This window comes from Bidens hawaiensis, unplaced genomic scaffold, assembly GCF_021521415.1.
Source record: "Bidens hawaiensis isolate Kalapana, Puna unplaced genomic scaffold, B.hawaiensis_p1.1 tig00015393_1, whole genome shotgun sequence".
Classification (NCBI taxonomy): domain Eukaryota; kingdom Viridiplantae; phylum Streptophyta; class Magnoliopsida; order Asterales; family Asteraceae; genus Bidens; species Bidens hawaiensis.
The window spans coordinates 178583-205886 of record NW_027492373.1 but is presented as its reverse complement, the minus strand read 5'-3'; the positions used below and the strand labels follow the sequence as shown (position 1 = coordinate 205886).

At 35.5% G+C, this 27304-nt stretch overlaps 1 long non-coding RNA gene across 1 annotated transcript; it reads left to right on the top strand.

The window, feature by feature from the left end:
- Nucleotides 1-4279: 4279 nt before the first annotated feature.
- Nucleotides 4280-5890, top strand: LOC143549063 (uncharacterized). The gene is made up of 3 exons (XR_013138074.1): nucleotides 4280-4378; nucleotides 5092-5157; nucleotides 5819-5890. It is a non-coding gene; the product is annotated as an uncharacterized LOC143549063 (long non-coding RNA).
- The last annotated feature ends 21414 nt before the right edge of the window (nucleotides 5891-27304 follow it).

Sequence of the window (27304 nt, the reverse complement as noted above, 5' to 3'; positions counted from 1 at the left end):
TATAGAATTCATAATGCTGCCCTAATAGATGAAAATCTTAGCATTAAATGCCAGAATGATGATTTTAGGAAAAATAAAAAGATTTATGCTACTAGGATTAAAACCCATAATAATGATATGGCTAAGCTTAATGAAAAACTTTTTCAAATTGAAAAACTAGCTGAACATCACGAAAGACGTGTTGTTGAACTAAATGCTAAAATTGAGAATTTAGAGTTAGATTTAGACCAAAGGAAAATGGCCGTTGAGAAATTTGAGTTAGCTTCTGATAAGCTTAATGGAATAATTTGAAGAATTTTACTAGCCTTTCTCACTTTAGTGAAAAATATTTTGAGCAATCATGTACTTTGTGAGAGTATTGATGTTGGCACTTCTCTTAATGATGTGAATGAAAATGATGTTCCCACTTCTGATAGTGATTGCGAAACTGTTTTTGATGAAATTATTAATAACAGAAATTTTCCAAAAAAAAGGACAAACATACCTAGTTGTTCATCAAGAAATTGTAAAGTAGAGGGAGATAAAGTTAAAGAAAATTATTTTTGAAAAGGAAAGATCTAGTACTTCAATGTTTATTCTTTTTCAAGTACCGACTCTAATGTTCAAGAAGTCGTGGAGCAAGAAGAAGATAAAGATGAAGATGATTGGATCAATTACTCTTCGAACCCTCCTAACACACCGGTTCGTGAGACTGCGATGGCTCTCCCAGCTTGAACTCAGAGTACTGCTGAAGCTGCTAACACTGCTGAATCGTCTCAAGCTTCAAAGAGTCGAAAGAAGAAGTCTCACACAGTCAACAATCGAGCAAGCGTGCGAGACCGACTCTATCCCTATCTTGATGACTCTTCGATCGTCTACTGCAAGTGGCACCCAAGTAGTGAAACATGGTAAAATCTTCGTGCCAACGGAGATCTTACTTACATGCATTTGAATGATATGCATACTCTGGTATGAGCTTGACATGAACTACTTTAGAAGAATAGTGGGCCATTATGTGACTAAGAAGGAGCTCAGGGGACGGTTCAACAGTTCCTGAGCAAGCAGTGTAAGAAGGATTACCGTGACTTCAAACTCAACAAGGGTAAGGCCTTCCGTCATTCAACATAGATTGATCCCACCACATGAAAGACAAAGAAGATGTGGTGATACAAGACTCACAAGGTGGGGCGAGTAACTACCATGGTGAACAATTCTTGCCTAACTTGTTGGAGCACTTCATATGCTGGGAGTTTGACAACACAGGAGCATGTGGTAATACACTGCAAATATATGCACCACCTTCACTTCTTTGATGAGCATGAGCTTGTAACACTCAACAAAGAAGATATTCTAAAGCTGTATAACTAGCCACTGGAACTGTTGAAGACGTAAGACGCGACAAGACCGGTGGAATACTTGACTAGTTCAACAAGCTCGTACGCTATCTTGTTGTAAATCAACTATACAACTGCGAAGACGGCTTTGATTACGAGACCGACTTAAGACAAGAGCTAACAGATTAAATACTAAACACTAGAGGGAGATTGTAGGGTGGTGTTTTGTACATTAGTCTTTTGTACTTTGTCGTTCCATTGATAAGGTATTCTAGTTAGCTTGTCGGCTTGATCCTTGTATGTTTGGGCCCGAGGCCATGTAAACAAAAGCTCATTGGGCCGTAAATAATGTTTGAATGGTGCATAGAGCTTGCACTATAAATGGTGCAAGCCTCCATGCATAACACAACCTTTTGCAAATCTTATCCTCTCAACAACTCCTTTCTCTACCTCTCAACTCTCCTTATCGGGTAATAAGAAACCCAAACAAGATCTGAGATCTCGGTTCCTCACTAGTGCTTTCCGCTAGCTAGTGTTGAGATTGATCCAAGAACACTAGTTGTTTGTCTTTTGATCCATCCATAGGACCTACATTAAGTTTCTATTCAATGTTCAATGTAGAGAGATTAATCCAAGCAATTCATCTCTGTGAGTTCTTTCATGGATTTCTACATATTTACGATTTTTAGCAGTAAACAAAGAATGTATACCAAAATATTCGTACATGCCTTTTTGCAATTGTGATGGGTGAACCAATTAGAATCAACCATCGGCCATACTTATACCACTAAAGATAACCCCAGGCTAATGATTGCAGACTTGTAGTGTCTGATTGCACCTATCAGAAATCCGCCTCTTTGTAGTTAGGTCAAAAAAGAAGCTTCAAATTTCAGATTTCGATCTAATACAACAATGGGGTTATGGTTGATTGCAATTACTTATTGCATGGTTTGTTTGGAGAGTGATTACATCAGTTTTAATAATGATATTAACCCTAATTAAACGTGGTCTGAGATGAACCTTTCAGTTGGTTCATAATGTCGCCGAAGATAGAACCTTAAATGACTTGGAAGGTTAACAGAGGACAGCGTATTTAATTTTTACAGCGTCTTTTAGCGGCGTATCTCAATTGTGTCAAATTACCATATAGTCAATTATCCATCCAATATGCTTAATAACTAATACAGGTATATGTACTTTCCGTTACTTTTTTTTAGCTAGTACAAGAATATAAAAATGCTAAATAACCACTTTTTTAGTGCATATATAAAACCTTGGTTATACAAATGCTACATATAATATTTTCTATAGAAAAGCAAAATGAACAAAACAAAAAAAACTGGAACACAAAACAGACAAACCCCAATGTCTTGTATTCAATCATAGGAAAATTTTAAAATCATATGACTTGGGATAAGTTTGACATAGGTAAAAAGGAGGTTGGGTTAAACGCATTAGATACACTTATAAAAACAAGATAATAGTTTTCTTTTGTTCTTTAGCGGTATAAGGTATGTTTATTACTAGGGATTGAATAAGGAGATATGTTTAATAGACATACATGATGTTTTCTTATTAACCTCTTTAAAAACATCATGTCTATATTGTAAAGGCCTGACATTCATTTTTCACAAGGTTTCTAAATTAAGTGTAATGCAATCTTTACATGCCGTCACTCTTAAGAGGAAAGCACAAATATTTTGAAATGTTACAAATATATAACGAATCTAAGGAACCGCTTGTGTGTTTCTTTTAAGGTGCTTGCCGGAGTAAAGGATCATTATCGATTGCATGTTAAGAGAAGTTAATGTTTTTTTTTTCACGCAAATATAGGGAGTTAGTTAAATTAGCTCGTGTAGTTAATTATTCGATCCTAGTTGAATTAGTTAGATAGCCTCAATAAGTTTCCCCATGAAATAACATTACACATTAAAACGCATTAAATGTCGAATCCAGGGCCGGCTTTGAGAAGGCGAAATTTTTTTTGGGCCAAAGGCGAATTTTTGTTTGCCCTTAAGTAAAAGAAACATTTTGTTGGATTTAAATAATTTAATTTTAAATGAGCTTATTTGATTATGATTTGAGTTATGTAAAAAAACTTTTGTATAAAAATAATCTTAAAATTGTATTAAATAAGACTAGAACTCACAACCTTTTGGTTATATGTCACAACCCTTTACCACTAGACCAAGCTAGTAGTTATGTAATTGTGTTGAAACATTGATTATACATATTTTTTTTTATAATAATACATATAATTTTTTTTGAAAAAAAAAATTCAGGCCTAGCGGGTTGTTGGGCTTGTGGCCGTCGACTACACTACCATGCCTCAAAGACGCCCTGGTCGAATCGCTAGCACAAACACATTAAAAAAATAAATAACAGTAAAGAGTTTGCGCTCTATAACAACGTAAACCCACATCTCCAGTTGAGGCGACCGCGGAAAACTTTGATGATGTTTATGTGTACACCTCACACTATATGCACGGCAATATGTAATTATGTATCTAACTATCTATATAATTTCCTACAATAAAATCATACGTGTCGCTCTCAAGTTGTCCCCTCCATTATCTAGAGCCACCGGATTGCTTGATTTTTTAAATGGAGGCTTATCATGCATTTGACCCGTAATCGCGGGTATGGGTCTTACCAAACCCAGTGTAACATCCCGATTTGGAAACAATTTTATAATTATATTTTTTTTAAAGATAACATTAACATCCCATATTTTATTTGAGTTTAGTATCTTGGATGTATATTCGTGCGGCCTGTATAACAACTTGACTGGGATTTATAATGAAAAATGTAAACGTAGTTATATCATTAAGAGTTATTTTTGGTAAAAGTTCTTTTCTTGGAAATTAGAAATAGCAAAGTGTTGATAATTGGAGGGTTAGTATTGTAATATACCCAATTCAGATGCAACGGGAGTAGCCCACTGTTTTTCTTATTTGATGAGGAGACACAAATCTGGAAGTTTAGAAGAACAATTCTGATGTAAATCTTGTAATCAAGCTACTGCATGTGGAAATTAAAGCAAGGATCATGATAATTATGCAAAGGTATGAAATTCCAAACCCTAGTTCTTCCATTGTTGAAGATGAGTATAAGATTTTATATTAATGATTACTTGTAATTTGACAGCACCTTAGCATCAATAAAAGTTATTAAGTATTCCTAATCTGTCATGCATGCTTAGTTTGGGTGTGAGAACAAGTAAATTGGGATGTCCTTGAAGGTTTTGGTGGCATTAGCAATAGATTACATTGCTGATTTCCGCAGCTTTGATTTCTGATTTTGGTCAGTCATAAAAAAATCATATAAAATCAACCGGGTGTCCGATTTGGGTGATTCTTTTTGGGCTAGAAGCTATGTTGAGTCTAGTTTTCCAATAATATTTGAACCAAGAAAATTATGGTCGTTAAGTGGGTCAAATTGGCCGGTGAGCACTGCTGTGCAGAAAGTGCTGCACATATTTTTAGTTTTCTAAAACAAGTTAAAGGTAAATGTTTGACCTCGATTTATCTAAAACATAAATTTGCTGATTCTAATAGGTTTTATTTATCTATTAGAAGTTGTTTTAGTGGGTTTGAAATACTAGCAAATCGGTTATGCAAGAAATTGCATTAACGGGTCAAAAGAAATGAATATTGAATGATTAACGTTGTTGAGCTTTACAAGTTGAAATTCTTATGAAGGAATACTAATTTTGAGTGATTTGGGATTCCACATGTTGTATTCTAAGTATGGAAAGTTTGACTTGTTAACAAGATAGGCACGATGAAGCGTGGAAGTCAACGGGTCAAATGAACAAAGCGTAACCAAGCTCCTACGGGCAAAGGTAAGTTTATCTTACATCTAGTTTAAGAAGTTATAAGTCCTATCAGTATGTTTTGATTTATTACACATTATTAAATGGATACGGGCTGCCTTGACCATTTAAATTGCAAGTTGATTCTTTTGACTATGCTTGGTGTGCACGGGTGACTTTAACCAGTTACAATTTGAAGTTTACCTTACCAAATGTTTATGTGGGAATGACTCGTGTCTATAATATAAATAATACTAGCATGGTGTAGTACGGTTTGATTTGGGTTCCGGGGCTACTTGTTGATTATAAGAATAAAGTAGTACGATTAGATGACGTTTTGGCTCGTTGGTGAATATTAGATTAGTAGCATAATTTAATTGGAGAAATGATTTGCTAAGTTGTTTATATGCATTGTAATTGTAACCATTACTAAGTTGAAATTTAGTTGAGATGTTAAAATCACATTAAACAGGTACGAGAAGCCCGGGATCAATCAGGGGAGTTAAGATACATAATAAATTGAATATTTGGAGTTGCATAACGGTAACTAGCGTAGACTATGCTAGATCTGGTTTGGCTTTGAAATTTAGACTAATGTTACTTCGGGTTTAATGTCTTATATATGTATATATATATATATATATATATTGGTAATATCGAATAACTTATATGTGGTGTTGGATTGCTTTAGGTGAAGCCCCCAAATGGAACCGGAAAGTCGAAGATCAAGTGCTCGGACTTGGACACCAATACACATCTAAAGTTCAAAGTTCTAATTTTGATATGAACAAGTTTTAAAATATGTATTGTCTTTGATTAAAAAGACAAGTTCTGTGATATTATTCGTGATGTTCGGTTGATAGAATGGATTTTATGTTATTGGAAACAAAAGAAACTTATGGGACCGTATTTTCCGCACTAAAATATTGAAATAAAGTTGTATCTAAATTTCGGGTGTAACACCCAGATAGTCTTTAAATGTCTATAACAATTCATTTATTTTTGAAACTATTTCATAATCAAACAATAATTTTTGCGGGTCATGGGTCTCACCAAACCCGGATAACCCTTAAACGGGTTATAACATCTCATTTATTTGTGAAATAACCCCTTAACCATCAAAGAAGAATTTCCATGGGTTATAGGTCTTACCAGACCCTAATAACTCTCAAATGGGTTATAAGATCCTCAAACCTTAATTTAATTTGTCTTCTTTACATGTTCTTCATCGCTGGTCTATCATCTACATCGCTGGATAACTTCCGATACTACCCGCCATCGTCAACTACATCAACGCCCCCTTTTCATTAGGCAAATATTTGTGTTCATTTTGTTCATTTAAAAAAATCAACATGTTCGTGTTCATGTATTTTTGTTCGTTAAAAATCTAAAAAACCTACACATCTCAATTGAATATACCCAAACGCAAATAATAACAAACTAATATATATGTATTAAATTAAAACAAACTACGTTAAAAAATAAAACAAATTATCATAAAATAGCAAAACGATTAAAAACAAAAACATAAATAACTCCCGTAACACAGGGAATCAAACTAGTATTCTTAAATATACATATGTGCATACAATTACAAAATGAAAGAGTAATTAATTGATGGAATTAAAATTAGATAAAGAGAGAAAATGATGGATTAAAATGAAAAATATGACATCTTAACATCATTATAAATTAATACTATCAACCCGTACTATCGGCGCCGTGCCTACCACCTAACCCTAATTCTCATTTGCTCTTATCAGTCACATCACATCTTATGTTTTGATGGTAAGTGATTCTTGATTCGTCACTATCTTGTTTTTTTATTCTTTTGTTTTGATGGTAAGAAAATAGGTTAAATAGACATACATAATGTATTCTTATTAACCTCTTTAAAAACTTCATGTGTATAACGTAAAGGCATGACATTCATTTTTTACAAGGCTTTTAAATTAAGCGAATGCAATCTTTACACGCCATCACTCTTAAGAGGAAAACACACATATTTTGAAATGTTACAAATATATAACGAATCTAAGGAACCGCTTGCGTGTTTCTTTTAAGGTGCTTGCCGGAGTAAAGTGTCATGATCGATTGTTAAGAGAAGTTAATGTTTTTTTGTCACACGCAAATAAAGGGAGTTAGTTAAATTAGCTTGTGTAGTTAATTATTCGATCCTAGTCGGATAAGTTAGATAGCCTCAATTAGTTTCCCCATGAAATAACATCACACATTAAAGCACCTTAAATGTTGAATCGCTAGCACAAACACATTAAAAAATAAATAACAGTAAAGAGTTTGCGCTCTATAACAACGTAAACCCATATCTCCGGTTGAGGCGACCGCGGAAAACTTTGATGATGTTTATGTGTACACCTCACACTATATGCACGGAAAACTTTGAATTCCTGAGGATCCTTGACTCTGGAAGAAGGACCCTTGAGGATGGAAGTTATAGGATCCTTGGTGACACAACCCAGAGGATCCTGGTTAAGGATTGATGATCCTTGATGAAAGATCGAGGATCATTGAGTCTGCTGACCCATTGACCCTGACTGAAGGATAGATGATCCTTGTTGATAAGTCGAGGATCCTTGAACCTGTTGACCCATGGAGCCCGGATTAAGGATGGAAAATCCTTGTTTGAAAACTGAGGATCCCTGAGTTTGCGGACTCATGAATCCAGGTTGAAGGATAGATGATCCTTGAGTAAGTTGAGCCAAGGATCTACTTACTCAAGGATCCCAGAGTGGTAAAATCCAGCATCCTAGGCATTAGTGGAGTTTGATCCTCCGCTGGCCTCTTAGTTCTCTTGAGGTCTTCTATCTCCAGAAGGATCCTTTGGTTAGTCTTATTCTGCTACTCCATGTATGCTTTAACCTGTGAAAACATAGCAGAAACATTATTGTTAGAATTAACCACCGAAGTGGCAGTAGTGGTTTTCGAGCTCTGGAAGACTGGTAGTTGTGTCTTGTTTCCAGCAGCAGTAACCCTTGGTGCTCCCGCAAGTGGAGGAGGCGTTGGTAGTGAAGATCTTGGTGGAAGTGAAATTGATGAAGGCATGGTTGATGATGCAGAAGATTGTTGAGAGGCCATTGAAAGTGATATGGGTAAAAAAAGGTTGAAAACTAATAGAAAGTAATATGGATTATAGCACCAATTTCCTCATGATAGACGCCAAATTGTTTTGGTAAAAAATATAGCAAGGATAATGTAACCAAATTCGTTTGGTGAGGTTTAGTGCTAAGTTAATATGAACAATAATGAATCGGTTGCAAACACAAACACGAGGATTTGTTACGAGGAAAAGCCCTTGATCTTTAGAGGATCGCCGGCATAAAAACCCGGGTGATGAAAATTTTCTATCACCTCTTTATTAATCAAAAAATCAGGTTACAAAGATGGAGATTACGATCAGTATTACAATATTTCTACGTGTGAGTGCTATGCTAGAGAGAGTTCTCAGAGATGCTAAAGTGTGCGAGAGTACAAATGTGTAACCTAGCTGATCAATAATCTCATTTATAAAGAAAATAAAAGCTAACTAAATTTCCTATAAATCCGCCACTCTTCCACTAGCTCATTCAACGTCTTTTGACCACGTGCTAGAAGTGTGCTAGAAGCGTTCAGTAGCGAGAAATATGGTGGAATTGGTCATAGAGCCGTTATACCTATTGATCACAACACCACTGAAACACAATCGTTAGTAGATAATTTATACCGAGGATCCTTGATCTTGTGTAACCTGGAATATATCTCAAGGATAAATGATCCAGAATTCACTCAAGGATAGATGATCCTCAGCATAAATTCTATGCCCTAATAGAAAGCACAAATATTTTAAAATGTTACAAATATAAAAAGAATTTTCTATAAAGGTGTTTGCTGGAGTAAAGTGTCATTATCGATTGTTAAGAGAAGTTAATGTTTTTTTTTTGTCACACGCAAATAAAGGGAGTTAGTTAAATCAGCTTGTGTAGTTAATTATTCGATCCTAGTCGAATTAGTTAGATAGCCTCAATTAGTTTCCCCATGAAATAACATCAGACATTAAAGCGCATTAAATGTCGAATCACTAGCCCAAACACATTAAAAAAATAAAAGTAAAGCGTCTGCGTTCTATTATAACGTAAACCCACATCTCCCGTTGAGGCGACCGTGGAAAACTTTGATGATGTTTATGTGTACAACTCTAACTATATGTAATAACTATGGTTTTTGAACATCAAAATAGGTTTTGTAGACATTCATGATTTCTTCTTCTCAACCACTCTAAAAACATATTGTGTACACCTTAGAGGCATGACATTCAATTTCCATAAGATAATTCATATTAAGTGTTACTAACTTTTTTTGCAATTACATCTTGATTAATGTACCACGACATTAATCATAACAAAATCAAAACTCTATGCAATCTTTACACCAGACAATCTAAAGAAGAATGCACCAATTTTAAACGTTTCTAAACGGAAACATTAAAGTGCATGAATAATCTGTTAAATCACATTTGTTTTTCTTTCATGGTAGTTTGCTCGAATAAAATGTTTATTTCTCCACCTATGTAACAATCGAACAAATCACATTTTGCCATGTATGAGTTGAAAACACATATTCGTTAAAGAAAACTAAGTAATTTGAATTATATCATGAAAACGTATAACTTAAACAGGATAAATGCGTTAAAGAAATAAGAAAATGAACTAGAATAATAAATGGTGACATTATGCACAAAAATATGTTATATGTATTTGCATATACACTTACAAAATGAAAGGGTAATTAATTGATGGAATTAAAATTATATAAAGAGTAAAAATGAGGGATTAAAATGAAAAATATGACATCTTAACATCATTATAAATTAATATGATCAACCCTAAATTTCTTTCATTCTCATTATCTATCGGCGCCGTGCCTGCCTCTAACCCTAATTCTCATTTGATCTTATCAGACACATCACATCTTATGTTTTGATGGTAATTAGCGTTTGTTATATATTTCTTGCTTCTTCACTACTTGTCTATCTTGTTTTGTATTGTTTTGACTCTGATTTATGATGCAGGGAACTGAAGAACGTGTGTTAATTAGTTATAACATGTTGATTGTTCATAGCGGTGAAGATGTGGTATGTATCATCTTGATTGTGTACGTTATGTTATATTATTATGCTTATAATTGGTTACCAAAAGAGCATATTAATTGCAGGCAATGACGAGTTACTATAACAGCAGAAGAGCTTGGGGCTAAAGATATACCCCTTCTGGACTTGAATTCTACTCATAATCCGTCTCAAGTTATAAGGTACGTAGTTAATGTTTCAAGTGTAATTTAAATTTTTCGTTGCATTATGGGAACAAAATTACAGTTGGTTATTGCTTTGTTTTCAGGCTAAGAACAGGAAATGTGGCATTCAAGTATAGATACTAATAAGTTGCACAAGAGAGAAGGTACCTTTTGTTTGCTTCTTTAATACTATTTTAACTAAACTTATTTGCCACATCATCATTTTTTACAGTCTGAAACATGGCTTTTTTCAAAATTAAGGATTGGAGAATTTTTGGTTTTGGTAATTTTGTGTACATATTCCAATGATTTTGTTGGTGACTACATGAATATGTTATGACATAAATCGCATAATAATAAAGAATTTGTAATTTCTCTCTTTTTTGGTTTCATACTTGGTATGTTTAAAGTATTCGGGATTTAACATTTTTAGCATGTTTTGTCCATTCTGAATTTTAGGTTTTGATGTTGCGATTCTCAAGTCAGATTTGGCGCTAATCAATTAGGAGAAGAATATAACATGTTGATTGTTCATAGCTCTTCTTGATGGTTATCATTCGGTAAGGTAACAAAATTAACAACCAACCTTGTTATGGTCGCTCAAAACGAACAAATTCTCATATTTTTTTTATATTATAATGGCAGGTAATTAGAGAATTATAATGTTGGTCAGGCCAGATTTCAACGGACACCAGAGGAAGATGAATCGGCCAATTAACAGCCAATTGATTCCTGCGCATGACACAGTGGTGTTACTATGTGTCGCCATGGGTGGACCACCATGCTTTCACGTCAGAAGAGGATTGAGCTGTGATTGCTCGTTTTTTGACCAGCACTGTAGACACCGCTCGAACTATACGGTGGTGGAAGAGATTAAATTGTGTCTTTGATTTTACTTTGAAAGAGAGTGTTAAGTTTTGTCTAATGTAAAGAATAAAAAAACATTAATAATAATATTAATATTAGTTATATGTTGGTTTACATATATTGAATTAAAGTTTACATCATAAGTTACATATTTCCCCAGTCAAGGATATCAAATTACATATTTCTCTTTTTTCTGAAATATTACTCAATTACCCCTATTAAATTAGAAATAAATAAACAAATACAAACTTATAAAGTTAACCCACATCCTCAGTCATCTTCTCCGGCTTACTCATTTTCCGATGACTTTCCGGTCATCTGGCAGACCCTTATTTTCACATCCTACCTCCTCTACTCCATCTCCTCTGACCCCGCCAACTCCCTCTGCATAACCCCACCGACGACGTCGATTACCATGCTTTGCAGCTCTCAAACCCGAATTCCCTTTGTAGTATGTGATTAAAAACTTATTTGTTGATAGAATCAAGGCTATAATTCATGTTTTAGAGAGGTTGAGAATTATGAGAACTAAGAAGAAGAAAGATCTAGTAAAGAAATAACAAGGAAGAAGAAATAGTCATTGGTGGTCCACAAAAATTATGAACGGGAAATATAAAGGGTAAAATTGTTCATTAATGAGTTAATTTTAATAAATTAGGTATATATGTAATATATGTGTTTTAAGGACGGGAAATATGTAATTGAGATTTATGAGCTGAGGAAATATGTAATTAAAGATCTTATGAACGGGAAATATGTAAACTAACTGATTACATGCCATCTCCTAATATAATTATAAATTTGCAACTAATTGATTACAAGCCATCTCCTAATATAATTATTACTTAAATATGTAAGGTATATTTTCTTATCTTAGTCAATATTTGTAGTTAATATTTAGCATATATTTCTCATTTAGTTGCTCCAAGCAATTATTGTATTTAAATGTTACATATCAACGGAACAAAAATCATCAATTTCTTCATATTTTGCCAATCACTGATCATTTATAAGTAGGACAGAGAGTTCCGGAGAATTTCAAGGTAAGAGTAGATGACGTTAGAGCACGAAATCCGCTAGAGATTCAGTGAACTGATCATAGAGGAATGGTCGCTTGAAGATCGGTTGTTGAATCTGATGAAAGAGGGCGGCATGTATGAGTGAGCAAGAAACGGTTTGAAACCGTCAAAACCGAGGAACCGAACCGAACTTTAGAACCACTAACTTGTGTTACCTTATGGTTCTCGGTTCTCAGTATTTGTATTAGACGACTCCAGGTTCGGTTTGGGTAAAACCAGCGGTTTTAGACTTAATTTACCAATCCCCGTTTTTTATAAGGTAACTTATTATCCGCCATCCATTCAATCATTCTTTAATTCAAATCCTTTCTTTGCGTTCAATACCTATTACCTAGTAACCAAGATCAATTTTGATTCAAGCTTTCAAGGTAATAAAATATAAAATAATATAATCTTCCTTTAATCTATAATCGCTAATGTTTAATTTAACTTCAATAATTATGTTTTAATAAAAATATAATGAATGTTCATGTTGTAATCTAAATTAATTGTATCATATAATAGGACATACAATTTAACCCATTTGATAAATAAATGACCGAACCCGTTCTAGCACAAAACAGATTATCGAGAACCGACTTTACCGGTTCCGGAGCATAGCCATTTTACTATTCTATCAGTGTTGTCGCATCATACGTCTTTAACTGTTCCCAATGGAGTGTTGTACAGCTTCAGGAGGTCTTCTATGCTGATCGATGCAAGCTCATGTTCATCAAAAAAGAAGATGTGGTGCATGTTTTCACAATGAATTACCACCGCTTCTGTGTTGTTGTCAAACTCCCAGCAGATGAAGCGCTCGAATAAGTTGGGCAAGAATGGTTCGCCATGTTAAATTGCTCGCCCATCCTTGTAGGTCTTGTATCACCACATCTTATTCTTCTTTCCCGTGACAGGATCAACCTCCATGGGATGCTGAAAGGAGTTTCCCTTGTTGAGTTTGAATTCAGTGTTATCCTTCTTCCACTCTTTGCTCAAAAACCAATTAAACCATCCCTTGAGCTCCTTCTTTATCTAATAGTGATTACGATTCTTCTAAAGTACTTCATATCAAGCTCGGACAGAGTATGCATATCCATGACATACATGTAAGTAAGATCTCCATTGGCTTGGCCCATGTTTCACTGATGGTCGCTCAAAATTAACAACCAACCTTGTTATGGTCGCTCAAAATGAACAAATTTTTATACTATTTTATTATTATTATGGCAGATAATTAAGAGAATTATAATGTTGGCCAAGCCAGATTTCAATGGACACAAGAGGAAGTGAGACAATGCCTTTTAGTTATGAACTGAATGAATGTTAGATGGTTTCCAAACCAAAGTGAAAATGCCAAAATGGTTTCTTTACGATCTCCAATCACGGGGTTTTTTCCTTCGTGTGCTCACTTTCTTTTCCTTTATGTATATTAGCCAAAAAGTCCGCGCTTTGCGGTGAGAACACAAGGGGGATTCGATTAGTAAGGGGTTAGTGTGTTAAGGTACCAACAATTTACATAGTTATAGTTTAGGATTCAGTAAATAAGACATTTATATAACATTATCATAAAAATTTAGTAAAACACAATAATATGGTTTCATTATTTGATCAATGAACAAAATACCCCCACCATTATAACTTCCAGTAAGACACACAATGAGAGAATGCATTAGGATCAGTTCCTTGTGATATTATCCACAACGCACTTTGACCAGATACAAAGATCCCGTTAGCCGTTTTATCCCGGTCTGAGGCATGCTACAACTGCTGCATAATCAGTACAATACGAAATTAACATGTCTATTCTTTTACTAATCCTATAAATCTACACACTTGCAAGAAAATAATAACTACTTAATTGGATTTTATAGCATGTTGAATATCATCATCATCAACATCAACATCATCGTACTCAGTATATCCCACCAATAGCAATGCTATGGTAGGGTCTGAGGAGGGTAAGATGTAGAAGTCTTACCTTTATCCCATAGGGATAGAGAGGCTGCTTCCAGTGAGACCCCCCGGCTCGATAGTAGTTTTGCATCAAGCCTTGGACATAAGGCACATAGCACTCAATCATCAGGGACACCGGCTAATTGGTGCATGTGCCCTTGTCTTTCGGCTATCAACACCACCACATGATGCCTGATTAACCTTCCGCCACTTTTAACGTTATTTTCACGAGATTAGTAAAATAACGTCAAAATTAGTGCACTTTTACTTTTGCCCACCCGAGGGTTCACACATATATATATATTATATGCGCGCACCGCAAGCATGGTGTATATACATTATAGCATGTTGAATATCAAAATCATTTATCAGCATCACATTGAACACGAACAAATTTTAAAAGTTTTAACGAATGATTTGGTCCTATATATATACAAAAATGCCAAATCAAATCAACAAGCATTATTACAAAAATAGACAATATTCAACAAAAGGTTTCATGCTCAAAAAAAATCAAACCCGATAAATAACCAATATAATACAAATTTGAAATTAGTTTAAAGGAATCTATATTGGTATCAAGAAAACTAAATTGAAGTAAACATAAAGGTGAAACATCGTGCCGAAAATATCCACTGAGGTAAACCGATGCTAAAAGTGGCATAAAAGATAATGCCATCGTTGGTTTGTACTTCCTCAGCCTTCCCCTCTACTTTCATGAAATCATTGACCCAAAGTCATAGCTGGACGATAATATTTGTTTCATATTTGCTATCAACACCTACACATCATTAAACAAATAGAATTATACGAATCAACATAACTAAGCTTCTATGCAGTGCTCAATGAAGAGCCATTAATCAAGGCAATTCTTCTCTCTGTGTTCTTTCATGGATTTCTACATATTAATGATTTAAAGCAGTAAACGAAAAATGTATACCAAAGTATATGTACCTGCTTTTTTTGCAATTGTGAAGGCTGAACCAATTCCGATTAACCATCGGCCCTACTTATACCAATAAAAATAACCGAGACCATTGATTACAGACTTACTGTGTTTGATTGCATAGTGATTATAGGGGTTTCGATGGTTGATTGCAAGTACTTATTCTAGGGCCTCGTTTTGTATTTCAGTATTTTGTATTTGCTTAAGCTATTCACGATGTATTTAGTTAGCTTGTCGGTTTCTTTTATGTATGTTTGGGTCTGATGCCATGTAATGTTGAACCCATTGGGCCGGATATAATAGAAAGAGGCATGGGATGCTTCTCTTGTAAATAGGAGAGAATACCCATGCATTCCATAACCTTTTGAAATAATCTTATCCACATCTCACCAACTCCTCTCCTACTCTCTCTTCCATACCATTTAGGGAAATAACCAAACACTAACAAGATCCGAGATCTCGGTTGCTTACTAGTGATATTCGCTAGCAACTAAACTAGATTCGGAGGATCACCAATTCTGTGAGCTAATAAATCCACTTACCTTCGTTGGGATGGCGTTTGTGAACGAAGATCAACCCTCATCAAGCTCTGCTGCAAAAGAATAGAAAACAGTCTTTAACATTCCTGAGGTACACAAACTCTGATCTCAAGCTTGTACTAATAAAATAGAGAATTATAGAACTCACAATGCTGCATTGATAGATTAAATGTAAGCATTAAATGTCATAATGATGAATATAGAAAGAAAGCTTGAGATGATTTTTTCCACTAGATTTAAAGCCCATAATAATAATATGGCTAAATTAAATGAGAAATTGTTCTAGTATATTAAGCTAGCTTTGTTTCATGAAAGACGAATAGTTTATTTGAATGCTAAAATTGAAAAGCTAGATTAGACCTTGCTCAAAGAAAGATAACTGTGGATAAGGTTAAATTGGCGTTTAATAAATTGAATGGGATTGTTGGGGGCACATATTGGGGTGAAATAAAAGATAGGTTTAGACTATGATCACACAACAGTTCCTCCACCAATTAATGAGAAATACACTAGCCTACTTCACTTTAGTTTCAACAACCCACATGAGGACAAATTGGTCCATGGATTTGGTCATGTTCCAAAACCTAAGACACTCGTTCCTCCTGTTTCTAAAACAGTGGATCCCATTCCTATATGAGTTAGTTCTATTAGTGATTTATCTTCTTCATTAGGTCATGTAGAAGAAAGTGGGTGTATGGAAAAGGACATGAGTTTTGTTAAACGTAATGTGAATACAAATGTGGTTGATAAAATGAACATAACCAGTTGTTCATCTAAAGGTTGTAAAGTTGAAGATGACTTAAATAAAAGAAAAGTTTTTGAAAATGCAAAAGAAAGTATTTCAAGTAAATATATTCCACCTCACAAAAACTCTTACTCTCAAACAACTAATCATTGGAAAAATCCTCAACTGTACAATCATATTGAGAATAACTACTATAGTTCTCATCAACAAAATGATGTTGATTCATTTTACACAAATACTTTTGGTGATAGAGACTACATATCAAATAGATTTCATGTTCCTTTCTAGGCATCACCTTTCCGACCAAATCACGTGTATCACAGTTCTAATGAGTTATATAGGGTCTCAAGAAGAAAATATTGTTTTGTCTATAGTAACCAAGAACTGGCACATGCATCATAAAGTGATAAACAATCATTTTCATCAGTCCCATCTAAGACTACAACCAGTTTGAAATCAAGGATCGATCGACTGAGGCCTCTGCCAGTGAAATGAACATGAGATCCAAACCCTGAGAAAACAAGAAAACCTTTTTGGATAACCAAGAAGGAAAAACCAAAAACGGGTTCTAAGATTGAGAAATCCAAGAACCCACCAAAAACAAATGAGAAAAGAAATCTAAAGATCGAGATATAGGAGGATTTTGTTTTAAAACCAAGAAGAAGACGGTCCAAAAGATCTTCCAAAAATAGGAAACATGACTCTACATTTTGATTCACCACAAAGTTTCATTTTTCAAGAAAATAAGATAAAATTGGGTGATTTCAGATAGATAAGCCTCGGGAAACATGTCTACCTAAATGCAAATGTGTGTAGGGTTAGTCAAGACAGCCTGTCAGTAGCATGTAGTATTTGGATAGTGGTTGCACCCCACACATTACGAGAGACGAGTCCTTACTATTTGGCCTTCAACCGTTCGATGGGGGACACGTTTCATTTGATGGTGACATAGGAGGAAATATTACAAAGAGAGAAAAAGTATTAAAAGACATCTTAACTTTTGATTAGGTCAATCCGGTAGAACAAATTAACCACAATCTGCTTAGCATCTCACAAATCTTTGATCGACAGTTCTCCACATTATTCAAAGAAATGAATGTTTGATTTTAAAACTTGGTTTCAAAGTCCCAGAGGAATGGATTTTGATACGTACTCTGAGGCATAATCATGCTTACGTATTAGACATTAACAGTTCATGCTCACGTTGAACTGCTTCGTGTTTTATTTCTAAAGCCTCGAAGAATGATTCATCACTATGACATAGACGTATTGGACACGTGAACTTTAAAAACTTAAACAAACTTGTAAAAGGTGAACATGTGAAGGGCATACCTCTTTAAACTTTCTCTTGCATTGAAAAATGTCTTTCGTGCTCCAAATGCAAGAAGCACAAGCTCCCTCATAGACCCAAGAACGTCAAATCGATCGACTCCATTCTTCAGCTGTTACATGTGGATTTATTTGGTCTCATTCATTAATTGACAATAGGCCGAAAAGGCCATTGTCTTTTATTAGTGATGATTGCTCGCATTACATTTGGACTTTCCTTATAGGGAAAACGGATTAAATCGCATAAGTTTTTAATCAAATTCTTAAGTCTTATGGAGAGGAAGACTAACAAGTAGGTGAAGTGTGTTAGAAGTGATAACAGAACTGAATTCTGCAATAGAGTTGTGGATGACTATTGTCATTTAAGTTGGACAGATCGCCAATTTAGTGCCCCGTACACTCCACAACAGAATGGGGTTGCTGAACGTTGCAACCGAACGCAGATCGAAGCTGCAAGAACCATGTTTTCAAACTCAAAACTTCCATTATTCTTTTGGGGTGAAGCCATCAACGTTGCATGCTTCATAAAAAACCGTTTGCTTATTAATAAGCGCTTAAAGAAGACTCATTTTGAAGTTTACAATAAGACTAAGCCACAAGTCAACTAGTTTAAAACCTTTAGATGTCCATGCACTTTACTCCATACAGGTGCTCAACAAGATCCAAAAGTTGCTGAAAAGGCCAACGAGTGTTATTTTGTTGGATATACAGCCAACAAAATCGCTTATCATGTCTACAACAAGAAGACAAAGGTGAACGTGGAATCATTCAATGTTGACTAGAAAGAGCTTAACACTACTGATGCTTAACACTACTGATGCTTAACACTACTGATGCTCACACGAGACCCAAATGGTTTGTTTGACTATGACTACATGTTCAATCAGTTTCGTTGCATGACTAACCCACCATCAACGAGTGCACAAGTTCCAACTTTTATACCTGAACCAGTGTTGATGCAAACTCTTTTCGACAATATGAATGATGTCAATCTGTCTGCTGGTCCTTCCAGTAGAAATGTACTGCCAATAGCTCATTCACCGACCATCGTCAATCCTGCTCCTCAACCTGCTGATAAAACTAATCTGGTAGACGTTGAAGATGTTTCTTAATCAGACTCAAATAATTCATTCCTATTAGTTGATAATGTTGAATCAGTTCAGATTGAACCCGCAAAAAATGTTCAAGCAGCACTACCAAGTGTGGTCAAATCTATTCCCACACCTCCCTCTTCAAATGACAATATACAAGTTACTGCTGTTGGTGATTCTAACAACACTGCCACTACACCTATTTCTGCAGTTGTTGTTCCATTTATTGAAAATCTCTGTGATGTTCCTATTTCTCAAGAACATGTGGTTGGTCAACATGACATTGTTCAGCCGGCCGCTGATGTTATAATTATTGCTCCGCACATATTCCATCCCATCTAGAGCCTGTAGTAGATCTTCAAGTGGAACCTGTTATTCAAGTGGAAGACATTCCCTAGTTGCCCATTCAAATATCACACCCAACAGAAAACATCATTTGCTCTCCCTCAGTTGACATCCAAACAAGAAGCAAGTATGGTAGCATTAACATATGTCTTTTTTCTTGTTTATTTCACAAGTTGAACCAAAGGACTGCAAAGTAGCTCTCGAGGAGAATTCATGGGTTGAAGTAGTGCAAGATGAGCTATTACAGTTTAAATAGCTCAACATTAGGAGACTGGTTATGAAGCCGGAGAACAAGAAACTGACAGGCACAAGATGGGTATTTAGAAACAAGAAGGATGATAAAGGTAATAATAAGAAATAAAGCACGACTATTATTACAAGGTTTCTCTCAGCGTGAAGCTTTTGATTGATGAAGTCCATGCTCCTGTCGCTAGACTCGACACAATTCATCTCTTCCTGGCATGTGCTTCATACATGAACTTCAACATGTACCAAATGGATGTGAAAACTGCCTTCTTATATGGGAAAGTGAAAGAAGAAATTTACGTCAAGCAACCGCTGGGTTTTCAAGATCCGGAACGTCCAAACTATGTTTACACTCTTGATAAAGCTCTCTATGGCCTTCATCAATCACCTCGTACTTGGTATGCTACCTTATCAGAACATCTCTTGAAGAATGACTATAGAAGAGTTGTGATTGATCAAACAATCTTTATCAAGAAGGTAAAGGACGATCAGATTCTTGTCTAGCTGTATATTGATGACATTATCTTTGGATCAATATGTGATAAGCTGTGTAGATAGTTCGCAAAGGTCATCCAAAGTCGTTTTGAAATGAGTTAGTTAGGGAAATGACTTTCTTCTTGTCCGTCAAGTTGAACAGAAGTCGGACGTGATTTGGATTCATCAAGAGAAATACGTTCACGAAATTGTTTAGAAGTTTGGGTTCAAGGACATCAATTCCTTTGTCACTCTGATTGCTACTCGACCAGTGTTAGCTCCAGATCCATTTGGAATGTCAATTGACCAACACCTTTCTTGGTCTATGATTGACTCCCTAATGTACCTTGTTGCCAGTAGAAAGAAAATTATGTTCACTGTTTGTCAGTGTGCAAGATATCAATGCGATCCAAAAGAGTCTCACTTAATCATTGTCAAGCGTATCTTTTGGTACCTAAAGGGAAACCCTTTCTTAGGTCTTTCGTATCCCAAAGACTCTCCTTTGGTACTGCACGCGATCACCGACAGTGATTATGGAGGATGCAATCTTGATAGAAAATCAACTTCCAGAAGATGTCAGTTCCTCGGAGATCGGTTGCAAGAAGCAAGTCACTATATCCACCTCCACTGCTGAAGCTGAATACATTTCCGCCTTCGACTGCTGTTCACAAGTGATATGGATCTAACATCAGCTTCTAAATTATGGTTTGAATTTCTTTAACACCCTATCAAGTGTGATAATGAAGCATCGGTTTGTATTGTTAAAAACCCGGTCCAACACTCTAAGACAAAATATATTGACATCTGAATGCATTTAATTCATGATTATAATGACCGGAAACATGTCAGTATTGAAAGGGTCCACGCAAATCCCAACTTTGCCGACCTTTTCATTAAAGTATTTGATTGTGCCCGATTACTATATCTTATAGAGTCATTGGGTATGATTTGTTTTGATTGAATTTCTTTTTATCTTTTTTTTTGGGGTTAAAATTGTAAATATTCTTCAAATATGTCCCAATTTTAGGAGGAGAAAAATGAGTTAAATTTAACTCACCAAAAAGATTTTCACTTAGTTTAAGAAAAATTAATTAAGTCACTTGACTTACCAAAAATATTTTATATTTTATTTCAAATTTTTACTTTCTTATTTATGAAATCAGAAAAAGTTTCAAAAATATTTTCTCTCATTTAGAGGGAGCTCCTTCTTAGATAGAGTCGAATAATATAACATTATAAAATTTTGAGATTTCAATCCGACCTTTGAAAAATGATAACAAATTGTCTTTAATGATCATAACATATGAAAATAGTAGATCAAAAGCCAACAAGATCATTGTTTGATGTAAAGATAGGCTTGACAAACGAGTAAGTATCAGAGTGATATAAACTAAATTACCATCCTATGCTAGTGGTTTTACATTTATGAAGCGGTTACATGACTCCATGTTAAGTCATAGCGATGAAGGCAAAAATGTTATTAGTCAGTCATGCACGAGCCTGTTAGTGACTAATCACCATAAAATTGAAAAGTGCTTAAAAGAATTTAAATTCAACACAAAAATGTTGACAATTCTAAACACAAAATATTGATAACTAACAAACAAAAAGGGTCATACTAGAACCACGTAACGCGGGGCGAACAAGTAAGTCCTAAACACTTTATATGAAGGCGTGTAAGTCCGAACTTGGCAAATATGTCCATGGTTCAACCTTTATTGTTTGAAAAATTTTTTAAAACGTTTAAATAAGCTTAAAATGGTTTGATCAATCATTAGGGTCAGAGTCAATTCGGGGTTATCTGATGAGAACAAACTATGTCGGGGTATGATGGAGTCAGCAAAATGTCGGATTAAATGGGGACCACTTAAGTATTTTGATTAATATATACCCTAAACGTATCACATTGAAACCTAAATACTTGTTAAGTTTAAAGTGGACAAAATATATCTACAATCGACTTTGGATTCTTGGCATAATAATATTGAAATAGAAGTGCGATCTTGGACGTTAATGGATAATGTGATTTCATATCATGATCTTTTTCATAAAAAAAGAAGTAAACTTTAATATTTGTAATTAGTATATAATATTATAATATTAATTACATCGTCTCTTCAAATTATTTTATTTTTTTTTGTTTTATTTTTTTTAAACTTAAAAATTACTTTAAGTATGTTTCATTTTATTTTATTTTGATTTTAATTTTACTTCTTAATTTTGGTTTTAGTTTTTTATTTTAAATGTATGATAGGTATGGGTTTATGTTAAGTTCTACCGTGCAAACGTTGTTAATGAGTGGACCGACAAAAATATATCATGTATATATGTTTAGATTTTGTGTATAAATATTTTCGGGTTTAAATCTTTAAATATTTTCAGAGTTCATGGGTTGAAAGTGTAAAATCATTTAAAACTTGAGATGTTTTGACCTTATCGCGAGATTGGCTGACCCTATAATTATAGGGTCAGCTAAAATAGGGTCAACCAAAATATCTTTCATTTATTCACTTCACATTCTCTCAAACTCTCTCAACTCTCTCTCTACCTTTTCCACCGCCTCTCTACTTCTAACCCTGATTCATAAACAAATCTGCATAAATCATTTTTGTTTACACTTGATAATCATCTCAAATGGATCCTTCACCATCGGTAACCAATCCTTTTGGTTGAAACTTGTTTGATTTTGACTTGTTCTTCCCGGTTCTTGATGAGACTGTTTGAAGATAAAAAGGGGTTTTATATGTTGTTACGTGCTCAAATAGATGTTACAAACTTGTTCTCGCTGTCTTAAGGGATGTTGCTGTTGATTTAATTAAATTTTTGTATAGATTTGCCTAGGTTTTGAATTTTAGGTATTTATCGAACCACTTTGGGTCAAATTGACCTTTGTAAAGTATTGTTTTATGAAAAGAGACTGCCCATTCTCAGGGTCAAATGAACCTAGATGGATGACTTGGACTAAATGCAATATCTGATTCGAATTCAGTTTGAATCGAATCGAGTTCAGATTCGATTAGAAAATATGTTCACTGAACATATCTCTAAGGCAAAAGGAAACGAATCAAATTCATTATCAAACCATTCAAATTGAATTTGATTCCAATCGAATCGAATTTCAAACCTTTCGAATCGAGTTCTAGACTCGATTCGTTTGAAAATCGATTTGATTAGTTTCAAACTCGATTCGATTCGTTCACAAATGGACAAATTCTCAAATTTAACATAAAATGATTCAAAAGGACTATAGCTTAAATCCAATCGAGTCTCCAGAAAATCAATCTAATCTAACTTAATTTCAATCATATCGAGTCTCCAGACTTTATTCGATTCAAATTAGATTCAATTCGATTCATATTATACTCTATTTGATTCATTTTATATTCGATTAGATTTGTTTGCACTTTGAATAATTTCCTCAAACTATATCCAACTCGAATATTTTAATACAAACTCGATTCGATTCTTTCATACTTGGCAGTTTTCGAAACTTTTTCAGATTTTGTTTCTAATTTATTTTCATATTTTTTGCATCACATTTTAATCTTAATTTGTATTTTAATTTATTTTGTTATTTTTATTTTTATGTTTCTTTTCTTTTAACAATATATATATATATATATATATATATATATATATATATATATATATCTTTGTATTTCTAACTCAATGGTCAATTCTAATGACGTGCCTCATATTTTCTTATAGCAACACAACCTGTATTGTCCTCTTGATATTTTGAGGAAGAAGAAGCCCAAAGTGTTCACTTCAATGATCAAAGGGCTATGGAAATGCCCTCTGAAGCATGCTATCTCTGCTAACCAGAGATACAGGGTTGTTGGGTTGAAGAATTTTGGATGAAGGCCAAAACTGTGAAGTATGGGGACTCCATAACAACTAAGGCAGCTGAACAGAAACTTACAATAATAAAGGATGTTGTTCAAAGAGCCCTGAACATCAAGGATGCCTCACAACTTATTATGAGCGCATCCAGAAGAAGGATTTGAAGGGATATGCAAAGAACATCGGGCATGATGTTGTTTGGAACACTTGTGAGAAAAGACATCTACCTGCGTATTGGAAATTCTAGTTTTACATTGTGGCTCATTGCCTGTCTTAGCAAAAAGGTGACTTTGATAACTTGAAGACATAATGGGTGAGGGTGATGGCTTGCTTGACCAACAAGGTGGAGCTCAACTTCCCCCCGGTGGTTCTTTAAGTGCATGTAAACTAATGTGCTCTCAAAGAACATATGGATGATGCATCCACGCTTTTTCCAATTGATTCTGGATGATTTGATGCCGTATGATCCGAGGCATGTGTACCCGGAAGAAGTTGATGATGAATGAGGCGTATTACCACTGAACAACCTCACCATGTCAAAATGGTGAAACAAACTATGTTCAAGGCAGTAATGAGACCACTGAGGAAGAAGGTGATGGTGACACTGGAGAAGATGGTGAGAGTGGTGATGAGCAACAGCCTGATAATGAGGCTAATGAAATAGACACAGAGGTTGAAGGTGAGTATCATACGCAAAAGCTTCATGACAAGAAAAAGAAGGCTGTCAGCAAGCCTTCTGCTGGTGGTTCATCCTAACAGGCTGAGGAAAAAGAAGTGGAACTAGAATGTCCTCTTAAACGTTTGAAAAAGACCAAGGACTCCAAGAAGTCTTTGGGCCTTCAAGGACCCGACTTCAGTAAGGCAATATTTCCTTCTACTTCCACTTTGACACAACCACCACCAACCACCCGAGCCGACCCACATCATGCCTCACCAACCACCCTATTCGTACATTAGCAATCCTTAAAGCCAAACAAATTCATGTGCCCAAACTTAAACCAAAACAAAAACCAACCAAGAGAAAACTAAAACCAAACACACCTCTAGTAGACTTTTTAATGAACCCATCACACCACCTGATACCTCATCCTCAAGACAAATTGAACCTTTACCACCCATCCTTGAAAATTACCCACATCCACCAGCCAAACCGAAACCCAGTCTACACATCAAACCTCTTCACCTCCTATGACTTTATCAACCTTTAGCTCACCAACCTACCAATTCACATCCCCAATCAAAGCCACATCTTTCTAGACTTCCAGCTTCACATCATCAACCCAAACCCAAACCAACACACAAGCCATCCAATCCTCAACCCTAACCGCAACCTAACCTATTAGCCTACCCATAACCATAGCTACATCCTTAACTAACCAAAACATCACAATGCCAATCCAAACAACCATTCAACCAACATTTTCCATTACACCTCCCTTAACTACGAAAAGCCTAATCATATCGGCCATTCCCCTATCTAGCGGTAAGTCTAGGAGATCTCCAGTGTTCGGGGATTCTATCCTCCATAGGATTCGGGATCTGGAGGATTAAAACTAAAAGTGGGTCAAGCGGGAGTTCATTAAAATTGCGATAGAGCAGCAAGCAATAAATGAAAAGGTCATGAAGGAAAAGGATGAGTTGGCTACTCGAGTTGCTTAGTCGGAGCAAGACAAAGAGGTTGATAGAGCTCTGATCGAGAGCCAAATAATGATACAGATCCTACAAAACCATGTTGATAATTAGAAAATTCAGATGATTGAACAATCTTTGTTGAATGCCTAACTACATGATGAGGTCGTTCATATTGGATCAAGGGTTTCTCACCTTGAGACTATTCTTTCTTCCTTCTCAAACTTCGCTCAAAATCTAATGAGGGAGATAGAGTCAAGCGTGGGTAGAGCCATGATCGAATGTGAGGGTCTCTATTATCGTGTTTGAATGTTTGAAGGTGATTCCACTTCATCACGAAATGTGGGCACCTTGATAGGTGAAAATACCGAGCTTAGGTCCATGATTCAACAGTTGGAAGGGGAGGTTGAAGGGCAAATAATTCTTAACAATGATCAAGACCTAATTAATGAGGGTCTTGTAAATCGCTACCTTGCAGCCATGGAAGTCATGTGAATGACCAATGATGATGTTGAGGATCTAAATAATCGATTGATATTGATGTTTAGAAGTTGGGTACATGATGGTGAGCAAGGAATTGAAAAGGGCAAGAAGAGACGTTCTGCTATAGCAAATCGTGTTGCTGATGCTCAAAATGTTTGAGAGTGAAGCAATGTTGATAGTATTATCTTTGGAACAGCAAGAAAGGGCGCTAGTGGTAGCGGTGTTGGTGCTATTGGTAATGAACAAGCAACAGTTTTTGGTACTGTTATGAGCACCACGACTATTGGTATAGCTTCTGCAAGTATGAGCTCTACTGATGTTGTCACCATTGCACTCGTTGTGGCGGTTGGTCCGGCTGTTGGAGCAAATGTGGTTCAAGGCTATGATTATGATGATATTGATTCAGATGATGATGTTGCTTATGCGGATGATGAGAGTGATGATGGAGACGATGAGGGTGATGATCCTCATGATAGTTTGACGAACCGCATGACGATGGCGTTAACGGTGATGCTGATGAAGGCGGTGATGGTGGTGCAATGGAACAAGTCAGCAACATCATGACTCGCCAAAAGATGTCGTGACTAAAGATCCCGCCAAAAAAGTCTGAGACGTGGATGTTGCTTTGGAGGCCGAGATATCCTCAGTTTTTAATGTTGATAACATTGCAAGTACCAAGTTTCCAGTTCAGTAAGTTCTAGAACACGACATGGAAAATAAAGATGATGATAGTATCAACTATTCTCTGAACCCAGATACTCCGATTCGTGATGATACCATTGTTGCGCTTCTTTCTCACATTGATGATGTTGCTGAACCGTCTCAAGCTCCGAGACAACGAAAGAACAAGTTCTATTCAACCAGCAATCGAGCAAGTGTTCAAGACCAAATCTATCCCTTCCTTGATGATTCGCCTATCATTTTCTACAAATGGCATCTCAACAGTCAAGCTTGGGCCATAGACGAGCAAATGGAGATCTCACCTACATGCATTTCAAGGATATGCATACTATGCCCAGCTCGATATGAACTACTTTAGAAGAATCGTGGGTCACTACACAAAATAGAAGGAGATTAAGGAATGGTTTAACTGGTTTCTAAGCAAGTAATGGAAGAAGGATTACCCCAACTTCAAACTAAACAAGGGTAAATCCTTCCGGCACCCGATGGAAGTTGATCCAGCCACAAGCAAGAAAAATAAGATGTTGAGGTACAAGACACATAAGGAAGGGCTAGCTATTTATCTTGTTGAACCTTTCTTGCCTAACTTGTTCCAACACTTCATCTGTTGGGTGTTTGACAACAGCATGAGGGAAGCAGTGATTCACTGCAAGGACATGCAT